The sequence below is a fragment of the Struthio camelus genome, chromosome 3 (assembly GCF_040807025.1).
Source record: "Struthio camelus isolate bStrCam1 chromosome 3, bStrCam1.hap1, whole genome shotgun sequence".
In the NCBI taxonomy this organism is placed as follows: domain Eukaryota; kingdom Metazoa; phylum Chordata; class Aves; order Struthioniformes; family Struthionidae; genus Struthio; species Struthio camelus.
Window position 1 is genome coordinate 63,495,059 of NC_090944.1, and position 25,725 is coordinate 63,520,783.

Here is a 25,725-nt window from a genome sequence, read left to right on the forward strand (position 1 = left end):
GGCCTGTTCAGCCTGGAGAAGAGAAGATTGAGAGGGGATCTCAGCAACGTGTACAAGTATCTGAAGGGGGAGTGTCAAGAGGATGAGGCCAGCCTCTTCTCCGTGGTGCCCAGCGACAGGACAAGAGGCAACGGGCAGAAAGTGAACCACAGGAAGTTGCATCTGAACCTGAGGAAAAATTTCTTTGCCGTGGGGGTGACAGAGCATTGGCACAGGTTGCCCAGAGAGGTGGTGGAGTCTCCTTCGCTGGAGATATTCAAAACCCGTCTGGATGTGATCCTGGGCAATATGCTCTAGAGGACCCTGCTTGAGCAGGGAGGATGGACTAGATGATCTCCAGAGGTCCCTTCCAACCTAAACGATTCTGTGATTCTGTGATCATGTGGTTATGAAGATTGTGCCTGAATATAGACTGAAAATGCAATCTAAATTATATAATTTCCTAAAAACGTTAGTATTTATCTTTGAAGTATATTAATATCCTTTTAAGCAGGGAGAGCCCCTCTTTCCCTTGGGAATACATAGATATAGAATGAGAAGTCAAATGTGTTTGAGTAGTAGTGGTAACAACAGCAATTTAAGTTATGATCGTGCTGTTCACGCAGAACAAGTCAAAATATGTGCACTGTTGTTTCTCGTTTTTCCAGATTTTCTGATAAGTCAACATTCTCAAAACAGTTAAAAATAAACAAAACATAGCTGAAAAAACAGCTGAATATTTTGGCAAATGTCATGGCAGACAGCACTGATAGTTTTATTCATTCCTAAGCAGTATCTGGTAGCAAGAGAAGAATTCTTACCATATATCTTAACAAGTTGAATTGTAATGAAAGCTCATAAAATCAACTAAAATGATGGAAAGTTAATAAAGCTATTACGGCTTTTGACTGTATTAACTTCCCAGGTGCTTATATGGCCCCAATAGCCATAGAATGGGATCACCTCTCACTGTAATTAAGGACCCTTGGAACAGCCTTCCGAGTTAAGAGGATATGACTATTCTATCCTTACTGTTTGCAAAATGGACCACCAAGGGTTGAGGTTTATTATACAAATAACAGAAGTGGGAATGAAAAGCCAGCTCTGCCTCACCAGAATGAGTATCCTAATTTCTTCCTCCCGAAGATCAAAGATATTTCAAACTAGCAAAGAGTTTCTATACGTTATTGGAACCAGTTCAGTTTCTCCCTAAAATTGTGACACATCAGGGTAGCTGAGATTTGTGTTATTATGCTAATATTTGCAAAGCAATTTTTTGCCTAGTACCTTTCTAGTTGTTACTAGTAAATTTAAAAGGCTAAATTTATATTTTAACATACTCCCTCACTGTCTAAATCAATGCATTTCTTTGGAAGAAGAAGCCAAATAGCTTGAGTCCTGCCAGAAGCCTGATTGTCACAGCAGAGTGGAGCTAATATTTATCCTACGATATAAGAAATATTGATGTTACAGCTGATGCTAGTACTAAGTGATCATAAATAAATCTACAAAGCAGGGAAAGACGTTTCACACTGACTTAAACAGTAGGTTAATCAGACCAAATCTGAATCAATCAAATATAATTCAAAAGATCTATATTTCATTCCAGTTTCCTGAAAATGGAATTGTGAGGCATGTGGCATCTCCTCCTCCCTTTCTCTAATCTGCTACATGGAAGGCCATGATCGTTTTGGAAAGGAGACTAACTAGTACTCTTCTGTGTGAAATTAAACCTCTAAAAATTACCTTTCCACTCCGTGGGAGCCACTCCACTCCTTCCCGTGGCTCATTTGCCCTGCAGTGCTATTTCCATTCATGCTGCTCTACTCCAGGCTGTCTGTCAGTTGCGCTTTACTTTCACTGACAAAGAAAGAAATCCCATGGTTGCCACTGTCAAGAACATTTCTCTGCCTTCATTCCACAGGGACATCAGCAAGATGTCTCATCCCTCTCTGCGTGCTCCTCTGTCATAGGGGTGATCACCTAAGCCTGGGCTGCCTTTACTTCTTCCTTCCATTGACAGCCACTGCTTGACATGTTATCATCATGCATGCAGAATCCTGCTCTTCTTGTGTATAAAGGGCTAACTGTAGAATAAAAACCTTCAGTCAGTCCTTCCACCTCCTAAGTTCTGAGGAAAAAATAAATAATTGAACAATGGCCGGTGTCTCAGAATCAAACGCTGAAATGATTTCTAGTACTTGGCAAGAAGAAAATAAAACATTTAGGAAGGTAACCTAGAAGAAACAGCAGTACATTATGCCACTTGTTTATTTTATATATGGCCTAATGTGTCCTGATTAATGACTATTTTTAAGATAGTTCAGAGATAATGTTGTTTTAAATTATATAGAATTCCTATAAAATACTGTAAAAAATTGAATTTTGTACCAAAATTAAAAAATAATCTGGCAAGGTCAAATTCACCATGCATACAACATTTCCACTCTTCCTGTTTATATTCAAGGCATTCTTTTTTCACCAGTCACTCTGGAAAAACACCCAACACTAACTACACCTTTCAAATTCTACTATCAGTTTTCCCCTCAGCTATTCCCTCCCTTCTCACACCCCTGAATCTTTACCCTTCTCTTCTCCCATCTTCCCCCTCTGATATGCAGTGTCCCACAAGTTCATCCTTGTGAGAGAGCCTTCCTGACCCCTACTCCCCCTTTTTTCCTTGGGCATTTAATATTTCTTGAAATGATCAAATCTAGTTTCTGAGAGACCCAGGCAAAAAAATTGGTTCAAAGTCAAGGACTTCACACAGAGAACACTTCACCATCAGCCTCCTCCTGCTAGTTTATTACCATGAAGGGGGCTTTTAGCTGATGCACCTTAGGTGAGGTACTGTGAAGGAAACGCAATAAGAGACGGAGTCTGCCTCCTGCCTAGCTGAGTCCCAAACCATTTGAAAAAGGGTTTAAAACGTCAAAAAAACCCTGCTCTCTGCATGAAATACTACTAAAGAAGTGGGCTGGGATGTTCTACCGCATCTGCAAATTTTAAGTGGTTTAAAGGTGTAGCCCCATGTAGAGAGCATTGCAATAGTCTCCACTTGAGGTAACAAAGACAGAGGGAAACACAGAGATTCTACGTTCAGACAAAAAGGAGGCTATTTCCCTGCCAAGGACTGAAGTGAGCCTACTTGACAGCCACAATCTCAAAACCCAGCACGAGCAGGCAATAGAGGTTTGCCCCGAACTCGGCTCCTCACAACAAACAGGGCTTGAAAAAGCACTAAGTGTCATATCAGCACTCAAATCAACATAGCTGTACATAGCAATTCAGTTCTGTTTCTTTCCGGATATTTGCATCATGACCACGTAAGCAGAATCTAATCCTATAATTGTTTTCATATTGGTATCTTTCCATTAATGCTGTGTTAATTTACATTTGGATTTTTCTTTCAGCTGAATCTATTTAATTATCTCTTCGGTGCTTTTCAGATGCTTCCCATGAAGCCTAGTTTATTATTCTCTTTTCATAGTCTACTCTGTCTTGTTTTTTCTGCCCTTACTACCTTATTTCTCTTTGTGCCATGTGAGTCACTCCCTTTCTCTTACTTCCTCTTTTTTATTTCACTTTTGTAGTTTAGTTTAATCTTTCTCCCATTCCCATTCCATGCATTTACTTTCTTCCTTTGCTATCCATTCAGCCTACCAGAACTATTCCCCTCTAATAGTTCAACTCACAGTATTCATTTTCTTTTCCCATTCTAGTTCATTGATAATGAATAATGCATTTCTTTGCAATTTTAAAGCTTAGCAATTTTAGTTTACTCTCACATTGTTGAGATTGAACTAGAACAGAAGAGAAATAACTGCATTCAACTGGAATCAGAATACCAAGCAAAACCTGGAAGTAAAATCACAGCAAAATAGAATAAAATTAAATGATGTGATAGATGTACTGGAAAGTAGTTGTGGGTAAAATTGAGGACATACTTTTATGAAAGCTCTGCAAAAATATTTAGCAAGGTGGTTGAACTGGAAAAGGGTTAGAGAATCAACCTCAGTGAACTAGATACGGACAAGAGTGAGTATGGCCCAAATTTGAAAAATAAAAGAAGAAGGAGGTCTCCACAGAAGAGGAACCAAACCTCAGGATAGCGGGAGCCAAAAAAAAAAAAAAGTAAGTTTTAATATCTTCAATCCCCACTGTGAGCTGTGTTTTTGTTTAATACCCAGTGATAGTAATATGACCTGGAGTGATAACAGCAGTTTAGCAGAAAGAAAATAAATGCTTTATTCAAATATACTCACTGTGTAATTAGAACTTCACTACAGCTAATGATAACATAACTATCAACGTATCTGAGAAGAAGCTGTGTTGCTTGTAGAATGTATGATATAAGAGTGCCTAAAATTTAATTTTAGTAAGACAATGCCTCTTGCACATCTTCTTATTGTTTAATCTTGTTCCTATCAGTTATTGTGAAATCTAGCTTTCCTTCAAACTGCAGATAATTTGACTCACGTAAGCTGGCAGTGTACTTTTGGGTACATTGTTGAAATAAAAAAATACCTAGATTGCTTTTAATGGAATTCTGACACCTATTTGTTAAGTATTGCTCCATATATTCTGCATTGAGGCAAAAGCCTAAGAATTATTTCTATTGAAGCTGATTCACAAACCTGTAAAAAAAAGAAAAAAAAAAAAGAATTAGCTGCTACTGCTGAGGCAGTTTCCAGTAAGTGTATGGACTACATGGTTGTAGGGTACTCTGTGTTGTGTGTTTTATACATAGCATGGTGGGAAATTCAGGGAAGGTACAAAATGGGCATGGAAGTATTTTTGCTGTGCTCAGTTTACATGTAGGCCACTGAAACATTTAAGGTACCTAAGGCATTTGGCCTAGACAACAGCCCTCTAGGTTTCCAACTAAATGTTATTGAAGACCTAGGCTCAGCACTGCAGTGAAAGCGGTTATTAGAGAATTGCTGAATCTGGATCTTTCAGGTCTGAGGCAAGTGCCATAACAGGAAAAACAGTCTTTTTTTTCTATTAGATATTCTTTTTCTCATGTTGAATATGCTGAAGACCTCCTATCTGTCTTTATTTTCAATTAATATAATTAGCATTTGTGCAGGGTGAATTAGATTAAGGAAAACAAATTCTATCCCCTTGTTCTATTGTTCTGCTGAGCATTTTGGCTATATTTGGAGTATTATACTATTGCTGTTAAAGTAGAACTCTTCAGGTTGCTGCAAATTCCAAGTTACATATTTAACTTAGAATATTTAAAAAGAGATTTTATAAAATATTTGGATGTTTTGTTTTGTTTGGTTTTATATTGATACAATTTCTGAGTTAGCTATCACTGAATGGTTTTCTATATACAAAACTCAGAATTTCTTCCATATATTGATATCTTTGACCTCTTTATGGATACTCTTACTTGATTGTTCATGACCTACCCTCCTGGCTTGCAACAGTCTTACTGCTTATGAACTGAACACAGAGCAACAAAGAAGGGAAGAGCAGAGAAAAACATGAAAAGGTAAAACAACTTTAATCATGCCCGTAATGGCTTATATTTGTGGGAAAAAAGCATGGAAACACCTGTATTAGGGGTAACACTTAGAGTCACTGTATGTTTGTTAAATAAAACACTGACTAAGCATTATGACATTGCTAAATGCATTAGAAACTTTCATAATAAGAGCCGAATCTTGACCCAGATTTGCCAAGATTTTCAAAGAGCATGGCCTGAGGTTTTGGGTAAACTTGGGAAAAGTTTAAATTGAAACTGTATATAAGCAGTGCATCTAAAATCAAAATCTAGATATTTACTGTGGTGTTGGGTCCAAACTTTATCTTGAATTGATTGGAAGAAGAAAAAATCCCTTATGTATTTTTCTTAGCCAAAACTTAATCTATGTTTCCTCATCTATTTCTACAGCAGTTTAGAAAAAAGGGGGAGGATAAAGAATCTCAATACTTGTTAAAATCCTCCCCCTCACTCCCACAAAAAAAAATAAAAACCCTGTCTGTCTAGTTAAATTTGAGCATCTTGTCACAACAAACCTTGAAGATAAATAAGGCAGCAAAGAGTCGCTGTTGCCCTTGCCTTTCCTGAACAAATCCATATATTCCAGTAACAGACTTGATCTGGCAAAGACTCCTCTTTCACCTAGGAGTGGTATATTTCTGGGCAGAGAATCTACTGGTAAAATGTTGCAAAGCAGGGACAATGCATATAGCTTGCTGCAATTTCTAACCAGCGATGGGATTTCATAGGCTTTCACTTACAGTGAAAATTTGTTTAGAATTCCTGGGAAGAAGACATTAAGAAGTGAAATAGAGGGTGGGCAGTCACTGCAGTGTGACAATTTTGAGGAATGAGTTTGATCCAGTGTTGAAAACTAGACTGCCTGGATTTTGAACTTGTATGACTACAGTCTCAAATGGTATGTCCATTTCAGCTCGGCTGTACTTTTGAGGGAAGTTTGGTTATGTGTCCAGTAATAACTGAAGTACAGCAACGTGGAAGGGGAATCTAGAAGAAAATATTCATAAATAATGAATGTTCCAAATAATGTTCCAAATAAATATAATTGGAACAAGTCTGTAGGCATGTCGTGCAGCCACCAGATTAGCATGCTAAGCCAAATTCCTCATGTTCCAGGTAGTAGCAAAGTGTAACTGAAAATAAAATAAAATAAAATAAAATAAAATAAAATAAAATAAAATAAAATAAAATAAAATAAAATTTTGTTCCTTTGCACCCACCACTGGCCACTTGCTTACTGACCTGTATCTAAGAGAAATTCCATGATCTTTGGCATAGTTGCTAGGCAACAACCAATCTTAAATATTATGAACAGATTTCTGAATATTCTTCTCTCACTCTTATACTGATGAAGTAGCACTTTTGAAATAACCACAAAATAAGCTTAAGAAAGGTGAAAATATTTTTGATATGTGAGCACTGAGGAATATAACTTCACATTCAAAATATTTGTTCACCATTGTAACTTCCTAAGATAGCATTATCCACAGTACGCAAAAGCACTATGGTGCATCTATTCTGATTTATTCTTATAAAGACTTATTCCAAGATTCAGTGGTCATTAATGTATTTTATAAAGGGAATATTTTTTAAAAATGATTTTAGCCACATTTATAGTTCCTGTAATGTTCATTTACTACAGCTTTTTCCCTCACAAGATCCTCCTGGGTATTCTGCTGAGGTTTCAGATGTGCAAGTCTTTTTCTCTCTCAGGTGAAAAAGTAGAGTTCTGGGCCTCCAGACTTGAATTTACAGTCATGGTCCCCTTATCCTTCTACTAGACCTTAGGAGATCTAATATTAGGTTTGCAGTTGCAGTACTGCTTTCATAAGGACAGCAACAGAGCTTATTAGTGACCAGCCAGCTTTCAGAAAATTTAGTGCTATTAATTTTAGAGTGAAAAAAGACACTGCAGAAAAGTGTATCACAAAGCATTCTCTCTGCAGTTATTCCATATCAAGTGCACATAGTACAGGCAAAAAGAAGTAATTTCTTTCTCCAGCATACGTTGCCAGCTTTCTCCTCCTTGTCTCAGATGCAGGCTGATCTTCATTTAGTCCTTTCACCAGCCTTTGTGTGAGGCCTTTTAAACTGCAACAAACTGTTTTCACGGATTGCAGGAAGGATAAGCCTTTCTCCTTCACCTTCCCATGCTATTCTAGGAAACCAAAGCTGCATATCACCTTTGTAGCAGTGACAGATTGGGAAAATGTCTCAAAAGTATAAGTCAGAATAATAATCTTCAAAGTGTTCACATTTGCAGAGTCTCATCTGTCACAAGCGTTAAAGATGTTTTTTAAAAATTAGATCAGTCTCAAAAGTTAAGGCTCAACACTGTAGGATTGAGTAGGTTTTACAGGGTACACCAGTTCAGGAGAAATGATGGCATTTTCTTCTGCAAGGTCAGCTAAAATATTACAAAATATTGTTCCAGGTGATGTTCTTAGGTTGCAGGAATGGTAGCTGGATGACCTTATCTGACAATAAAACTTAAGTTATAACAATATTCAGGTTTAAATTCCCCCTTAATCCCCATTCTCAATATTTGGCATATTCTACCTGACTCAGTACATTACTATCTTTCTTAAAATCTATATAGCTTTCCCAGAGGTGCCAATTCACACTAATGAATAAGCTGAATTTAGGCCATTTGAATGTGGCTTAAGTGCTTACACATCTTTAATTCACAGAAAGTATTTTGGTCAAGGTTGTGAGCTAGTCACCAGCTGGTTTATAATGTGGCCCCAAAATATCACTTATTGTGACAGATGGCACATTGGTAGCTTCCACATATAGCACTGTTTCAAACTCTGACAGAAATCTTCTCTAGTGAAACTGAAAAGTTTCACTTCACCTTTCAGAAAAAATGACATTTATATCTCATCTGCTGTAACAACTAATAATAGTTATTCGTCTGCTACTAGCTGGCAAACCTGATCTGCAAGTTGCAAGACAGCTCTTTTCATATGAATTTCCCTAAATCAGCTGCTAACTGTAAATGCAAACTTTATGATTTTACTACGGCAGGGCAAAAGAGGGGAAATTACATACTGATTCTCCACTGAACGGGGTTAGAACTCAGGAAGAGTCACAATATTTTATAATACCAGAATCAAAGGAAAAACGTAAAGTAAAACAAAATTTCACGTATCTTCTACAGATCTATTCAGCTGATCACAGTTTAAAAAGAAAAAAAAAGATAATTGCATCCAGTTGATAAAACAGAGATATCTTCCTTTTTTTATGCACAAGAAAAGATGCTATGTTTAAATGTTATAACTCCACCACTACTATCTGAATGACAGGAACTTTTCCATTTCAGTATATAGGCACATTAATATTATGGCTATACAAAGCACATATAGTAAAGTATATGTGAGAAACTGCCTCACCCTTGAGACTGCAGTGCTGCGGTGCAGCTGCTAAACAAAACTAGAGTATCCTATCTCTCCTGTACTTTTTATGCCACTTCCGTATGCTCAACAGGTTCAAGCTAACTTACATAATTGTTATTATTCTTTTGCAATAGCTTTGTAATATGCACTATGGTTGGCCTCTACGAATTGTTGGCCTAGCTGTGAGGTGTGGTAATAGAAATGTAAAGTAGTATTTCAGTACCTGCTATGTGGCTAAATATTTGGCTCAAAACTGTTTTGTTGCTTGAATCCCAATCCTCTGATCTGGAGGTTTTATTTAGAATTTAACCTGTTGATTCTCAACAGGCATCGTGTCATCCTCACTCTCTGATTGGCTAAAAAGGAAAGAAAAAAAATACAATTCCCAGGCCTTTCAGTGTTCAAGAAAATTAGTTTAAAAAAAGATAACACTCTTATCTGTACACTTTAGCAAATGAATCCTGAGCAAAAGCTATTTCTCTCCCTCCCCACTGCCAGGTATTTTGGAACATGCTAATTATATATTTGATTTTTTTTTTTGGTAGAGCCTTGCAAAACAACAGTCTTCATGGTAACGTGTTGGAGGTGGGTTGACATTGCTGTCTACCCCAAAATATCTCGAAAGTCTCTTAGGACACTTCAGGAAACAGTTGTTAGGAAACAATTCAGATATTTAGTCCTATGGTAAGCCAAACTGAAACATAACTGTAAAATAAATCAGTTCTTTCAGCTTTAAAGTTTTGAGGTCTGAAACAATTGTTGTATCTAGTCAGTGTTTTCACTTCAGACTGGATCATATAAAAAGCCACAATGTGCCCAAAAGTTTTCATGACTTGATATCATCTGTCTAATTGTGTTAGCTTGTTGCACACCTTCCTCTGGTAGAACCTGGAGCCTCGACTCCAGAAGACTGGACGATCTGCATATCATACCTGCAGGGCTGATCAGCCTTGGTCTTGTTCAGTCCTACCGTTTTGAGATATTTTTTAAGGACATACTCTCCTAACCATTTCCTCTGCTCTTATGTCTTATCAGCCCTCCTGTTTGCAGTAGTTGCTCTCTGTGACAGTTGTCTGGTAAGCACCACTAGACTCATAGACCTTATCACATCCTTTTGCCTCTGCTTACTTAGAAGTAGAAAGAGTGTTTGAACTCACTTATTGACAACATTCCAAAAAACACAACCTGACACTGCAGGGCCCAGAAAAGTAAAAAAAAAAAAAAAAAAATTATTTAAAGAGATAGCAACAAAGACATCAAATCAGAGACATGTATTATACATAATATGCATTAAGTGAACAGGAACAAGACAGAACGGTAAAGAGAAACCAGTTGTGATATGTTACCAGTATTATACCTGAAATACTTTCTGAAAATATTATATAACTCTTGCAAGAGGGTTTCTGGTCTAAAATCTTAACTAAAGTTCTAGGAGTGTAGAGGTAAAACCTTTTTTCTATCTCAACTAGGAGGCCTGACATCTAGTTCCCTTAGAATTTCAGTGGGTCCTGGAGACTGGAGTTTCTTTGTAATAATCATGGTCAGAAGTAGTAATTTCTGGAAGTGTTACTGAAATTGCTTTAGCTAACATATTTTCTGAAACATGACCTTCCACTATAGGTCATTCAGTGTTCTCTAAGATATCCTAGTTTTCGTTATGTCTTCGCTGACAGCTCCCAGATGAGCACATACCAATGTATTGGGTTTTTTACCCCTCGAAGATACAACAAAGGGGTTATTCTCCTTTTACAAACTTCTACTTGCTTGAACACCAGAAAACAATCAAGCATAACTTTGGGATATTCTGTTTTTCTTTAATACTGTCTTATAATCTATCTTTTCTCGTCATTCCCTGCTTCATATTCTCTCCTCATTTTGCCTCCCCTACATTTCTACAATTCTCTTATTTCTTTGTTATTCAGTGAAACAGAACATGCTTATGTTTCCTCATGGAAGACTTTTTTTCCCTAGACGGCAGTAATCTACTGCTACCTTATACGAACTTCACTATTTTTCCACTGTGTTAACTCCGAGTGCATTAAGCAGAGTTTTTGTATCATGGGACAAAAATGGCTGGAGTTTCTGAAAGTGAACCTATCAATCAAGTGTATTTGTATTTATAATACACAAATGTATGTGTGTGTGTGTTATTAATGTAATAATGCCATAGTCATTTAGGTACATGAAAGCTTTCCCAAGGAATTTCACAATTTTACTCAATAAAGAAAAAATCATTGGACAATGAATCTTCAAATGGATAAAAATTGAAACTTTAAAAAGTAATCTTGGTGTCTCTTTACATGGTTTTGTGATCTCTGTGTTTTCCCTTTTAGTTTTCACCTTTTAAATCCTTATGACTTTTCTAGCAGATTTGTGAGTAGTAATGGAGTTGTACAGAACGTCGAACATTTCCCTGCTTTAGATGCAAGATAATTCTTTTTAAACATGTTTTGGTTTACTAAAACATTAAAGATTATAATGAACTCTTTTTCTTAATATCATCTTGTATACTGTATTTGAAACACACAGAATAATGTTACTGGTTGAGGAGCTATTATAAAAGTTCACATAAAAAGAAATTAGTATCTTTTTGCTAATCTAAAAACAAATTTGATAGTGACAAAATAGAGAAGGGGACAGATTTGTGTTCTCACAAGCCACATTAAAATAAAACAAAACAAAACAAACCCGTACCTGAGAACGACAGGCAAATAATACGTGTTGGAGGACTGCGTGAATTCTGAAATGCACCTGCAGGCGGGAGGTCATGGACCATCATGGGATGCCAGTGTTCTCATAAGAAGAACTGTTGTTTGACCCAGAGACATTAGCTTCTCGCTGTAGCGCTTTCTGTCGCCGTTAGAGATTCGGATTCCTGAGGAGTCCTCAAACCGACATGCTACATAACACTAGCATGAGAGTTTCACTTGATCTGCTTGAGAGCTACATATGGCTACAATTACAGTCCACCCACGGATATAAAACTTACTACAGTGCCTGTAGAGACTAGTTTTATAGCTACTAACTTAAATATAAAGAAAAGAGTGAAGAAACACATCAGTTTCTTCATGCTTTACTCCAGCTTTGTAAGGCTGATTCACAAACAAGAGCAAGGCAATTCATTGAACAAATGTCATTTCCTGTTTCCTTGTACATCTCTCTCTAAACAGATTATAGCCTTCCAGCAGGTTATAGTTATGTTGTTGAATGAAGCTCTCTGCAATACTTCAGCTGAACATAGGTTATTAAATAGTCAAGATTTGGCTTAGGTGCAGATCACTCATATGTTAATTGGATGAATGTAATACTAAAACAGGTCTTTAGGGCCAATACAATTTCATCATTGACTTTCTCTGTATATTTCCTCAAGATTTCTGTTTCGATACATGCAGTCCCCAGAGTACATCTTGAAAAAGAACGCAAAGCAAATCAGTTTATTAAATTAGATGATGTCCATGACTAGTATTGATCCTACTAGTATCCAAATTAGACATTTGCCTTTCTATGAAAATATTGTTGCATGCTCTGTTCAACTCAAATATGTTCATATTAGATTTTTTTCTTGTGTATTAGCAGCAGCAAGAGAAGTTTAATGAAGAAGAACAACCCTATTCTTTCTGAAGATGTAAGGCTTCCTTTAATTTCTTTATTTGTATTGTGGTAGCATGTAGAGGCTTATCACATCTGAATCCTGTGATGAGGAAGTTGTCACCCTAATTTGTGTGTGTGTGTGTTCATATCCCTATTTTCCAGATGAAGAACTGAAATATAGATGAGAAATATGACTATTTCAAGGTCGAAAAGCCAAGGATAAAAATCAATTAAGTTCCCATTCCAGTGTTTTGCATATTATAGCCTAAATAACATCCTCCTTCTCTTTCTCAGTTTGTTAATTTTTCAGTTTCATTTGATTTTTCAGCAGAGGCAGAGTTATATTTAAACAGTGGAGAATTTGGAAACTCATTCCTCTACACAACATTCTTAGAATGCACATATTTTCCTATGAGATGCGTAGAAGCCCCAGAGCTGCTAGGCTAAAGCACATGTAACAATTTTTCTAACTTGTCACCTACTGAGAATGAGTTCCTGTCTCTCATTTTCTCATAGCCTACTTTTAAAGGGCTAGCAGGCCTGTACAATTTGTGATACACTGGGTAGCCTGTAATGCAATCTGTATTTCAGTTGGACAGTTTGGTATATCAATAGTTGAAATAGTTACTGGCATCAACTAATATAGTAATGATTGCAGCTCTTGTATTTTCCATTATACAAAAAGATATCACCCTTTCTCAGTTTATTTCAGAATTTTCCAGGCCCCAAAAGCTTGCATGAATACATATAGGTAATGATGTGCTCTATTCCTTATGGGGAAGAGTCTGGGGACTTTTTTGTTTGTTTGTTTAGGTTTTTTTTAATCTTTGAACTAATGAAGAGGACATTATTAAATCAAAATTTTTCATTCTGTGCCCTAGACTAATATTTCACTGACATCCACTTGGAATTAATGACATATAACAGCTAAGAAACAAAAGCTGTGAAGAAACTAATATTTGACTAGTTTTGCTTCTCCTATTTTAAAAACTAATCTCAAAAGAACACAAAACACGTTATAGTGCCATGTGCGATACACCAAAGCTAACAAACGTTCCAAACAGGGCTTACATTTGCTGTGCATTTCATGAAATAGTGGGACATCTGTTCACATTTTCTTAGAAGAGTTTTTTAATATCTCTTGTTATAGGTGTTGTAATATATATCAGTTACCAATGTGCCAGAGAGGCTATTACTGAGTTGCTGTATGGCATATATAGCTCCGAAAGGTAGAGTGCTGCTTTCTGGCCTTTGTTCTAATCCCATTGAAGAATCTCAGGCTTTTTTTGCAATTTTTGTTTGGTTCTGCTGCTTCAAGGTGTGAATATGTTTCAGTCGCACATCATACTTACTAATTCCCTTCCCAACACACACGCAGAGACTACTTGGGAACTCAGTCTCATGGCCATTTGAAATATTTGCTTAAGCTTTACTTGTTTGATTAGGCTTTTAGTTGACTATTTTAACACATTTGATGAAGCGCTTGATGACTCATAAAAAGACTTTTAGGATAGCTTGTATTCATGTGCAAAGATCTCCTGTAACAGTTAAGGGAAGAGTTCCTTGAAATGGACAGTTAATCCTCCAGGACTTCCAAGGAATGCATATCTTTCGTCCAGTTGCTCCTACACACGTTGAGTCGGTTGCTGACTCCTACCTGGGAGTGGTCCTGTGGGAACGCTGGGGAAGTGCAGACAATCCTGTGGGATTTGATATGTCAGTGACTATGGAGCTGAAGGCTTTTCCAAATACACACATTCACATAGGCAAACAACTACTTCTTGGTGTTCTGATGATTCCTGGAACTTCATGATGTTTCTCAAATCTGTAGGTAGTGGGTTATTCCTATTTCAGGCAGTAATTACTCCTAATTGGTTTTGTTATGAAAAATGGGCTGTTACGCAAGATATACTACAGAGTATATGTAGCCAATTGTCTAGCTTGACCTACCACCAAATGACCTTAAACTTTTAAAGCAGGTGATGGAGATACAGTAAAGGTTGAATGGCTGTATGCTTTTCCCTGTATTGCCAATGGATTACTCCTGAACATCAGTTCCCTTCAGTTTTCACTCAGAAAGTTCTATCAAGGATCCTCTATGTTTATCGTTTCTAAATTTTTATAGAATTTACTGAAAAATGTAATCTTAAAATTAACATTTCAATATTTAACAAAGGATAATATTCTGAAAACTCTCAGTGTAACATGAGGGGTATCCTAATCTGTTCAAAAAACAGTAATGGAAAACTAACATTTTCAAAGTTGTTCTGTTCTGTAAGTAAATTAGAAAATTATCTCCTTCAGAACTGATGGATGCAAAATAGTTCTGAAAGTATTTGCAATTATTTTGACAAATTTTGATGTTATGAGCTGTTTTTGTCATTGAAAGAATGAAAATTTCTGAGAAAACAATAAAGTATTATTAAAATGACAGTCATCCCTTAACAGCTGTACTTCCTGAGTTACACTTATTTATCAATGTTAATTAGTTTTTTCTAAGTGTGCATCTATGTGTGTATTGGGAAATACATGATTTGTCAGAAAAAGGTAATGCATTTGCCCTTAAGAGCTTTGGACAGCTGTTTTATTGTTATTTTTCCTTTTGTTTCTTTTCCTTCCAGCTGATGAAGCAATGAGTGAATTATATAACTCATCCCAGACGCTAATAAACCTTTTATGCTACACTGACGTATATTCTGCTTAAGCAACATTCTGAATAAAAGTGTTATTTTAGAAGTGGTTTGGGGTTTCATTAGAACTATTTTTCATTTCCCTCAGGCTGTCTTCATTTCTCTAAGAAATACTTACAGATTGAGTAGGAAGAGAAAAATAATGCATTTAAAAGAAGAAAATCTCTGAAAATTGCCAACATTATTTTTCTAGTCCAATCCCTCTCCTCAAAAAAACAAAACTTGCCATAGCGTCTTACATGGTATTTATGGATAGTTAGACTAAAAGTAAATGCTAGTTCCTATAAAAAGTAGACTTAATAGTCCAGGATTTTTATTTGTAAAACTGTTAGTGGACTTTAATGGGCTACTGCTTCTGGAACAAGTCCACTCAGTTTGCATCAATCTGCAGTAACTGTGGAAAAATCATTTTACTTTAAAGAAAAAAAGTGTTGTTTTTTTTTTTTTTTTTTTAATTTCTGCTCTGGACTATGAAACAATATAGTTCTGGAGATGATTTGGTGCATAGAATAAGAGCAGAATTCAAGTATGACTTCAATGCAATACATGAATCTGATCACCCCGTAAATTGTTGTAGACAGGACTACGCTTACTGAAGTATTTAGAACATTGTGAGCAATTAGCATGCTATTTCATTTTGAGCATTTTTAATTGGCAGCTTTATCGTAGATGTTATTTCAGAAGAGAGGGATTTGAAAATGGAAGAAGTCTGACAGGAGACCACAATGGGACGTATACAGTGGAAAGCCTTTGAAACCAATCATGAAATTTCCATTTAACAGGAAGCACACATTTAACAGGGGAGCATCTTTTCTTTAAGAAGGCTAGGTCCACGGAAGTAGCAAAGAAAAATGTCTGTGGACTGAGAAAGTAGGGTTTTGTCAATGTTTTTAAATACAAATTTGCAGAATCAGATGTATTGAAGCCATGAACTTATAGGCTGTCTTGGTTTCACAGCAACATGATTGCTAAATACAGTCCTAATATGTGCAGCAATGAAAATAGTTGTAGCCTACTTTTAAAAGCATTGATGCAAGCTCAACAAGAATAATCAGTGTACACATGGGTAATGGAATTAAAAATGAAAGGTAAACTGCAGATGCCAATATACCTAATTGGCATGAAAAAGACTGGCCAGGCACAGTCTCCAAGTTATTCATGGCTAAAAAAAAAAAAAAAAATGGATCGGCCAAAGATGAGACAAATGTTACTACCTAATTTACATGCTGGAGATCGCCTCTTCAGAAGTGCCATTTTCTCAAATATACTCAACCATACTCAAAATGAGTTTTATTATTTTCAAGTTCAGATGCCAAACCAAATTAGAATCTTTACAACACAATAGCTCAGGGCAGGCTGAAAGGATGTTCAGCTGACTTTGGGATGACACTTGATAGCTACTCAGCTATCTCCATGTAGAAGAAAGAGCTAAAGAAATCACAAGCTGTGTTTTTTTCATTAGTTTAAGTTGTTAAAATCAAACTCTATAAAGCAGGATTTGTTTCTATATAGCAGACTTTGAGAACAAGCTGAGAATAATGACAGAATAATGGCTGCTGAAGTGCTACTCCACTGCACATTATAAAATGGCCATGAAATATTTCCAAGTATCCCTTAATAAGAATCAGGTCCATATAAAAAGACCAAAAGCTACAGAAAGACAATAAAAGATATCAAGGACTTACATTATACTTTTAAATGTGTGTATAGGCAATGTTAGATTTGTTAATCTATGCCTAATCTATTTCTAATTTATTTTTTTTTTCTTTAATAACTTGGTCTTCTCCTTGTTAACTCCATTACAAAGGGCTACAGGTAAATTGGCAATTCAAGTACTGCTTCTAAGCCTCTGCATCTGGCCATGTACTTTGGCAGCATCCTAATCCTACATTGGGGTTGTGTCTATACATGCATCAGCTTTACCCACCTGCTTTTTACGTATTGGTTGTGAAAGAAGGAAGTCTAAACATTTGCACTGGAAGGAAACCTTAGTGTACTCTATCCAAATCTCTGATGGCTGGAGGAGCAAGGTCCTGAGACCCATCAAGAGGTATGTACACTTTGTCACTGCTTGTTCTCGGAGCTGCGGTGGTGAGATGGGCAAACAGCACTCACTCTCTGAAGGTGGTATCCTAGGCAGAAACAGCCATGCTATAAGGATTAGGAAATACACGTGTGAACAAATTCCCCAAATGCATAGGTGTCTTTAAGCTCTGGACCATCAACACCGGTGAGTGATTGCTTGGTTTCCCAAGGTTTAGTTGTCTTTATTGAAACAATTGAAATGAGTCAGAAGGGAAGGTGGGGGAGAAGGACACCCAGCTCCTACCAATTTAACTGGAGAGCCTGGCTCTTGTCTGCTTCTACCCTTATCCATACCCCCATGTGAGGGAGCTGTCTGTCAAGCTCTTTGAGTATATCAGTTCGTTGTGAATCAGTTGAATTCTACCGCAGCACAATGAAGTACAGTGCAGAGCTGTCAGCCTCTAAATGGCTGCAGCACTGCTTTGTGATTGGAATACTAAAATATGTCTCTTACCTTTTGGAGAATGTCTTCATGTTTGACAAGTAGCTTATGATAAGATTGCACAGGAAAGGTAAATATGTTCTGGGATATTTACATTTAAAATACTTCTAAATATTTATTCTACCGCCAGTTTTTGTAACTCTTAAAGTGTTAAATTCTCCTAATTCATCTCTATAAATATTTCATCAAATTTTTAAACATTGCAGAGATTGTTTAAAGTGTTTGGTTTACAGCTGTAGTAGCAGCAACAGAAGTACTTGCTTACGTTGGATTTTTATTAAATCTTAGATTGCTGCATTTCCCCACAATGAAATAACGTTTGTGAAAACTTTCTTAAAAAATAAATCAATCATTTGATCAATCCTGACTTTTTTTTTTCTCAATGCACTCTCCATTGGCTATACACTTCATTCATAGTCAAGTGCTTCATTCAAGGACATGATAGTAAGCTATTCAACAATTCTTATTCCGTTATTTGTTCATTAAGTGTTAATTCGGGAGATGCGATGTGAAGGAGTATAGCTTTCAACCTTTCCTCTGAGCTGCTTTCCAAACCGTTTCCTCTGAGCTACTTTATCATGAATTTTTGTTACTCGTTTCAATATATTGAATGGAAAGTTATTTTCATGTTGAATACCTTAGGGGGAGCTTTTTTGAAGCATAAGAGTTCAGATCTCTCCCCTTAATGCGCACGCTATTTACTGTCCTGAGTGCTCGCTGGAGCACCTCTTCTGGAGCGATCTCGTAAGGCCTCTTTCCCCCGTGTAATGAACAACCCTCTCATCGGAGAAGTGATAGGCATACCTTTCCCTGTTGTTTCCCTAGTCGGAAGAAATGTGAGGACCTCTTGCTCTCAAGAGAAAACTGCCTTGTGTCCCAGGCTCCTGCCAGGTCACGTAGACAGGATCAAGCCCTTCTTCTGAATGTGAAGTAATGTCCTGGCCTTGGGGGTCCCCCTCTAGCCCCAGCTTCATCCCAGCCCAGCTGGGGGCTGTCAGTCACTGCCCCGTGATGCTGCAGTGGTGCCTGCTCCAGCCCCACCACCGCCCGGCCCCTGCCCGCACACGGCATCCCTGGCCCCGGCCCCGGCACCCGTCTGCAGCGCTGCCCCAGGGCTCAGGCTGCCCCAGGTGCCCCCGGGGTCCTGTGCCCTCGGGGTGGAGGGACACGCCTGGGCAGCCAGCACCGGCACAGCCCTACCAAGAGCCTCCCGGCCCCAGTCCCAGGAGCCCTGGCCCCCGCGGTGCCCTGACCACTACTACTTTTCCCTGGTGAGTTCTGCCTTCCTATATTTTGAATGTAATTACACTTGTTTGTGTGATTGCTTTGTCTTATATAACCAGAAAGCATCAGAGCAATCAGTGAAACAGGCATTACGGCAGCATCATAAATCACAGTGTGCTGCTACCTCCCGGCGCTATTCACCTTACCCTGTCTGTCATGCACCTTTATAATTTTTACCTACACGCCTTGTTATTGGAGGTTCACTCCATTTCATTTAACAAAGTGTAAAGGTGTACTTCTCTGTATTTCTGCATGCCAAGTAGGAGTTTTCTCATGTTTGTGTCTTCTGTGTCAGTTCAGGGAGTGTGTTTTCATGGCCAGAGAAGAGCACTGTGCTGATGGTTGCTTTGTGTTCCTTCACTGAATGGCCAACAAAGAAGAGAAAAAAAAAAAAAAGAAAAAGAAGAAAAAAAAAGTAATGCACATATTTATGGTCTAGGGATTCATCCCAAAGGGTCACACAAGTTCCCTACAAATTATCGGCCTTGTGCTGCTGGGCTTTCCCATAGACCCTTAAGTTTAATGGCTGCTCTGCACAAAGCTGTGAAGAAGCTTGTTATTTATCTATACATTTACTCAACACTGTGCTGTGACTCTCTGAACAACCATAAATAGATTGGGATTGTATTTCTCGCTAAGTGAAAAAATCTGTATCTATTTCAAAAAATATATAAATAAGTTATTGTGTACAGCGTCCACAGGGAAAAAATGGCTGCTGCTCACAATCAAGATGTTTAATATGGAGCTGAATTAGAAAGAATATTCTAGCCCAGAAATCCAAAGTACACGGTGTCTTCAAGGCTTTAATTAAAAGCAACTGAAGGAACCGATAAAGACACAAAGCCCCACTGGAACAGAGTTTAATACTAACTAAACACGAGCAGCCTATTTTCCTTTCTACTTTAACAGGCTTTTATATCTGAACGACCAGATCAAAAGCCAACTGACTGCATGCCAGTTCAACAGCTTTAGAGGCCTCTGCCATCTGTGGATGAGAGGCTGTCAGTATTCACAGTAGATGGGCCGGGAGGGCAATACGTACCTTAATGGCAGCTGAGTGGAATGACTTGTGGCTTCACCCGACTAGAGCAAAGTGGAATTATGACTCTGAACAACAGACCATAAAGTATTTTATTACGTGGTCATGAGTGTCACTCTCTATGAGGAACAGAGTGGTAATTCAGTGCTCTAAATTATCACTTTGTGAAATCACATGGACCAATGAGCTCTGAACTAACTTTAATTGAAACAATCTCAAAGTATGTGGCAGTTTTACTGCAGACCTGTTTGTGTATATACAAACTTGTGAAATATAAATGTTTAAACACTAACCACACTGTATAGCAATGAAACCTGTGCCTTGCAGATGCTCGTGGTGCCAGAGTTCTACCTAATTCCTGGAAAAAAGACAAAAAAGAGGAAATTCCAGGGCTAAGTACTACTCAAGGGAATGAGAAATGAAGGAAATCTAAGGAGTAAGAAATAATATTCAACCACTTAAACTCCTAGAATTTCATCTACAAAAGTGTAAGTTGCCTTAAGTAAATCCATACATATATAAGGATAAGATATACATCTCAGGATATCTAGTATATCCATTAGATATACGAAAATCTGTCTTGTCAGCTAATATATTTGGGTTCTGAGGATAAGATAAAAAAAATCAAACCCAAGATCTCCTTGCATGTATGAGAATGATCTTCTTTTCTTTCCCTCTATAAAAAGTAAAGCATCTTCAACTTTTCTTCTGGTAAGAACTGCAACTGATCTTAGGGGATTTTTTTTTTTAGCAATTACTCTACTTTTCTTGAAAACTTGCAGCAAGATTTTTCAGTGATGTATTGACTTTATAAGCAATTTTCACTGTTTTTGTGGATGGCTCACTGCTAGCTTGCTCTCTAGCTCATTGACCAAACATGGGTACATTATCAGAGGGTAATGTTTTGCAGACAAATGTGGATAATGAAATAATGATTTCATCAGGTTTTCAGACTTTTAACAAAGTCAAAAGACTTTAACAAGTTTTTGCAGTTAGACGTAGTGAAAATGTACTGCATCTGCCTGCTCCTGCTGCATTTTAGGTATACAAAATTCATCCCCAAATTGAAAACTGTAGGCGATGTATGCGTGTCCCAGGTGTCTTCGTAATGTCAGCTGAGGAGTTAGACAATAAAGCTTCCCTAACTCCACTTGGGCTCCTTCTCAGGGCCCTCAGCTCACAGCCTGGAGCAACCCACATAGACTGGTTTGTGTTCAACACTGCAAAGACCATCTTTCCTCCTACCATAATAAATAAATAAATGAAGGTCTGTGTTAAGTTTAAAATTGTGGGAAAGGAGGTGGTCGCCAGATCTTCCTTTCCCTGGTTGTAGCCGGAAATATTTGGCCTCAGGTTAGAAATGCAAATGTCTCTTAGTTTTAAGCTTTGCCTGTCCTGAGAGGTCATTATGCCTACTCCAACAGATTTTGCCTCACTGCTGGCATGCAGCAGTGCCGCAATGGGTATAGCAGATCACACTCAAGAGGTTCTGGAGGGAATAGTTGCTTGAGCAGTGTCTTTATCCTAATTTCTGAGAAGGAGAAAGATAAAGAGTTTATACTAACATCTCCTGTTCTATTTGTGCCATTACAGGCTGTATTTTTGTGACGTTATAGACCTTCTAGTTTGAGGAAGAAGGAATTCCTCCTCTCTGTCAGAACATTTCCATAAAATCATAAACGCTGTAAGAGCTTTAAATCAGCTGGTAGTGAGATCCAAGAAAGGATTTCACAGCAGTAAATGAGATAATTTACCTTATAACTCATTTTATAAAGATTTCTTGAGCCCTTCAGGTTTGTGATTTTTTTCATTTCACATTCTATGGTGAAGGAATGTACTGGAAAGTAGTAGATTTTTTCTTTATCTCACATAAATATATAAATGCACAAATTTTTAAGAAGAGAAACAGTGACTCTCATAAGTTTTACCAGTGACTCAATCATCTAAGGTTTTAGATGTTTTAAGGGAATACATTTATAAAGGCAGCAAGTTGTCAGTTTCGGGGAGGCAAAAGCTATTATATTATTCTGTTTCTTGAGCTCATGCAGATCTCTATAAAGGATACAAACACTTTTCCAGTGTGCATGGAAACCTACAATGAAAAACTAGGTTGTGAAAGTAGAAAACATATTTGCAATTTCTCTAAAAAGAACATTTTTTGCATTGTAACCTCTATTCCTAGAAATGCATTGCACATGTTTTATCTCCAATGCAGTTTACTTCCGCCCTGCTCTGGAGTGAAAAAAACACCACAATTTTGATGGAAAGACCAGAGAGAAGTCTGGAAAGGCTGTCCACAAGAGACAATGCTTAGACGTGAAGTTGGAATGAGGCCTGAAGAACAAATTCAAACCCCAGTGAGTAGCTACTTTAAGTTGGCTGCAGCTTCTAAATAGCCTATCAAATAATATTGGAAAATTAAAGGATTATGAAACTGAATCACAAAGGAGGCTATAATACAAGCAGCAGTGTACATATTATCTCTCTCAGTTTCTTCTCCTATTAAATGCCTTGCTTTGTTTTCCTTTGTTTCTTAGTCTTGCACTTCAAAACCTCAGTATGCCATTAAGTATTCATTGTTCATTCTACTTCATCAGTATGGTCAAGATGATGAAATTGTGAAGCTGAGTTTTACTTTTATAGCACACAACGGAGTTTTTTTTTCTTGCTTGTTGATTCCTAATATCTTTGTATATGGACGTATTTACGTGACTGGTATATGGGTGCAGAACTAGGGATTGTAATCCTCCCTTATCTCTTCTCCCAGGCTCAATACAATCCATGTCTTATGACAATGGTTGTGATTCTTTCTCCTTATCATCTCTTTTGTCTTTCCCTCTGCTTAACCATTGCATTGTATTCAGTTACAGTATAAACATAAAAATCATGAAATGCTTCACATAATAAAATGCTTACACTTATCCTATCTCAGGATATGAACCAGTAAATGGCTATACCAGAGTAACCTGAGAACAAGTCTGATATAGTCTTTTTGAAGTGAAAAGCACTCAGAATCACAGAATAGTTGAAGCTGCAAAGGACATCTAAATATCGTCTAGTCCAACCCTCCTGTTTAAAGCAGGACTAACTAGAGCAGGTTGCTCAGGGCTATGTTGGGTTTTGAATATGTGCAAGGATGGAGACCCCATAGCCTCTCTGAGCGATCTGTTTCAGTGGTTAACTACATCCACAGCGTGAAATGTTCTGTTTGGTTGGTTGGTTGGTTGGTTTGGTTTGGTTTTTGGATTAAATGGAATTTCCTGCATTTTAGTTTGTGTTCATTTCCTTTTGTCCTGTCACGGCATACTAATGAGAAGAGTCTAGCTCCATCTTCTTTACATGTTCCCATCAGATATTTATACACATCTATAACTTTCCCTCAAGCCTTCTCTTATCCAGGCTGAACAGTCCAAGTTCCCCAGCCTTTCCACCGATAACAGATGCTTAATCTTCTTTGGGGCCTTTTGGGGGACCCACTCTAGTGTATCCTTGTCTCTCATACTGAGGAGCCCAGCACTGGACACAGCACTCCTGATGTGGCCTCACTAGTGCTGAACAGAGGTGATCCTCCTTTGACCTGCTGGCAATGCTCATCCGAATACTGCCCAGAATATTGTCGTGCTGAAATATTGTCACTCGACCTGTTTAAAAATATAGTAATTGTTAAGGTACAATATTTAAAAAAAGATGCACTTCTGTGACATTATATTTACCCTTCATGCATAAAGTTAGGATAGATGTATAGACATTTGTCCTACCTGAATGACATCTAATTTTCTAGGAAGTTTTCTTCACAGCCTTTTGCAATAATTCAGAAGTGAGGAGTTAAAGACAGGAATAAGAACTCCTGTGTTATTACAGTACAAATGGCATTTCTGAGTTATGGCCTGGATTTGATTTCGTAAGAGTTCTTACCAAGGTTATGGACCGTGCAGAAAAACCCCTCTTTTCTCCTGCAAGAACAGAGTACTATTTCTGATTAGTAATCCATTCTCACTAGGATTTAACCCTCTGTGTGTTTCATGTAGAAGCCATGAAATATATAGTTTTCAATATAAATATTTTCAAATTGTTCAAGCTTTAAATTAAATTAGGATCTTGAGATCCTGAATTATCCTTTACCATATTGAAATAACACATCGAGTATCTGATTGCTGGAAAATAAATTGCTAATCACTTCAATGACAAGCATTCCAATAACATGTACATATATACATATATAGAGATATATATATATAACTAAAAATTCTGTATTGGAGGAAAAGTAAGTCATCAACTGCAGATTTGAAATACCAATGGCCACTTCAAAATCTATTATTGAAGATTATTGAAGAACTGATTTTTAACACATTAACTTCTTTTTCCTGTTCTTCCTGTTTTTAAACACCCAGCTGGTCATTATATGCTCCTAATCATCAGTTTGAAGAAGTTTATAGTTTACATTGAATGTTCTGACTGCATCTGACTTTTCACAGAGACTATATAAAAGGTTAGAAAAAAATCTCAAACTCTGAAATATAAAAAAGAGAAATGATAGCTGTCACAGAATAGGAAAAGTTAAATCAAGATGAAGGAAAATGTGTTCACAGTAAAAGAGCTCTCCTGCTTTAAATGAACTAGATGTTGAGAAATAATGAGGAGTGGGAATGAAATTAAGCCAGATATGGGCAGCCAAAAGATGATAACAGAAATATAAAATAGTGCAGCCCTGTCTAACATAAGTGACCAGAAATCATTTCTGTTCCTGGGTGTATCATCAAGTTGCTTTGTAATCATAACCTTTTGCACAGCAGCTTCTCCATGTGGAAAAAAAGTGGTATATCCTTTGAACACTTATTGAGTGCTTTGAGATATATTAACACTACATAAATATGAAATATTAGTATAGCTAACATTACAGTAACATCTGAGGTTTTCAAATCACATCACAAGCATTGGAACGGCTATGCCACCTAGGCCCAATATTGGTTTGCTCGTCAAGCAGTTTACAGTTCAGTCTGAGGAAACTATTCAGATATCAGACTATAGCACTAATTGAATTACCCTGCCAAAATGTAACAAATCTTTATCAAATAAATTATCTAGTAATTAATATATCTTTATATAACAATGCACTGAATAAATTCCCAGATCCCTTCAAAATACAGTAAACACTATTTTAAAAACCTATAAATAGATATTCCATTCGCTTTAGAGTTCATATGCATATATATTTTTCACATATAAATATTAGATTATTTATATGTTATTTGTACATAGAAATGTGTATATTATACTATAATAACTTTTCTGCTTATGTCTTTGTAAATAGTCCTACCTATGAGGCAGAGACATAAAAGTATTTAGGATAGTTTTCTTTGACAGTGACATCAATTTTATTACTTCAATTTAAATAGTTGTAAAAAAAAAAAAAAACCTCGATGTATTGATTCAACTTTCTCACCTGCCATATTTTTAGCAAATAAGATGTTTGAAAGTATATGTAATGGGAGTGTAAGGGGATATGTACGTTATATTGGTATCAAAAAACTCTTCTAGATGCTTCTACATTATTTTTTTCCTCTTTCTTTTTTTTTTCTCTGACTTATTCTTTTCCCTACAAATCATTCTGCCTTCACTTTCCTCTTTTGAAGGCAGCTGTTTTCTTTAGAATCCTGGATGGTTTATTAGAACTGCATATTCTCAATGAGAATGGCTCTCTAATT

At 37.1% G+C, this 25,725-nt stretch overlaps 1 long non-coding RNA gene across 5 annotated transcripts in view; it reads left to right on the top strand.

Annotated features, from left to right (window-relative positions):
* LOC104148494 (uncharacterized) overlaps positions 1-25,725 on the top strand; it is a 101,008-nt gene that overhangs the window by 50,041 nt on the left and 25,242 nt on the right. For 3 of the 5 annotated variants that reach the window (XR_011140173.1, XR_011140174.1, XR_011140175.1), the window contains exons 3-5: positions 12,463-12,514; positions 16,978-20,508; positions 22,236-22,377. This is a non-coding gene — a long non-coding RNA (uncharacterized lncRNA). Of the gene's footprint in view, positions 1-5,417; positions 5,483-12,462; positions 12,515-16,977; positions 20,509-22,235; positions 22,378-25,725 lie in introns of all 5 variants that reach the window. The other 2 variants (XR_011140176.1, XR_695120.2) reach the window with 2 other exon arrangements.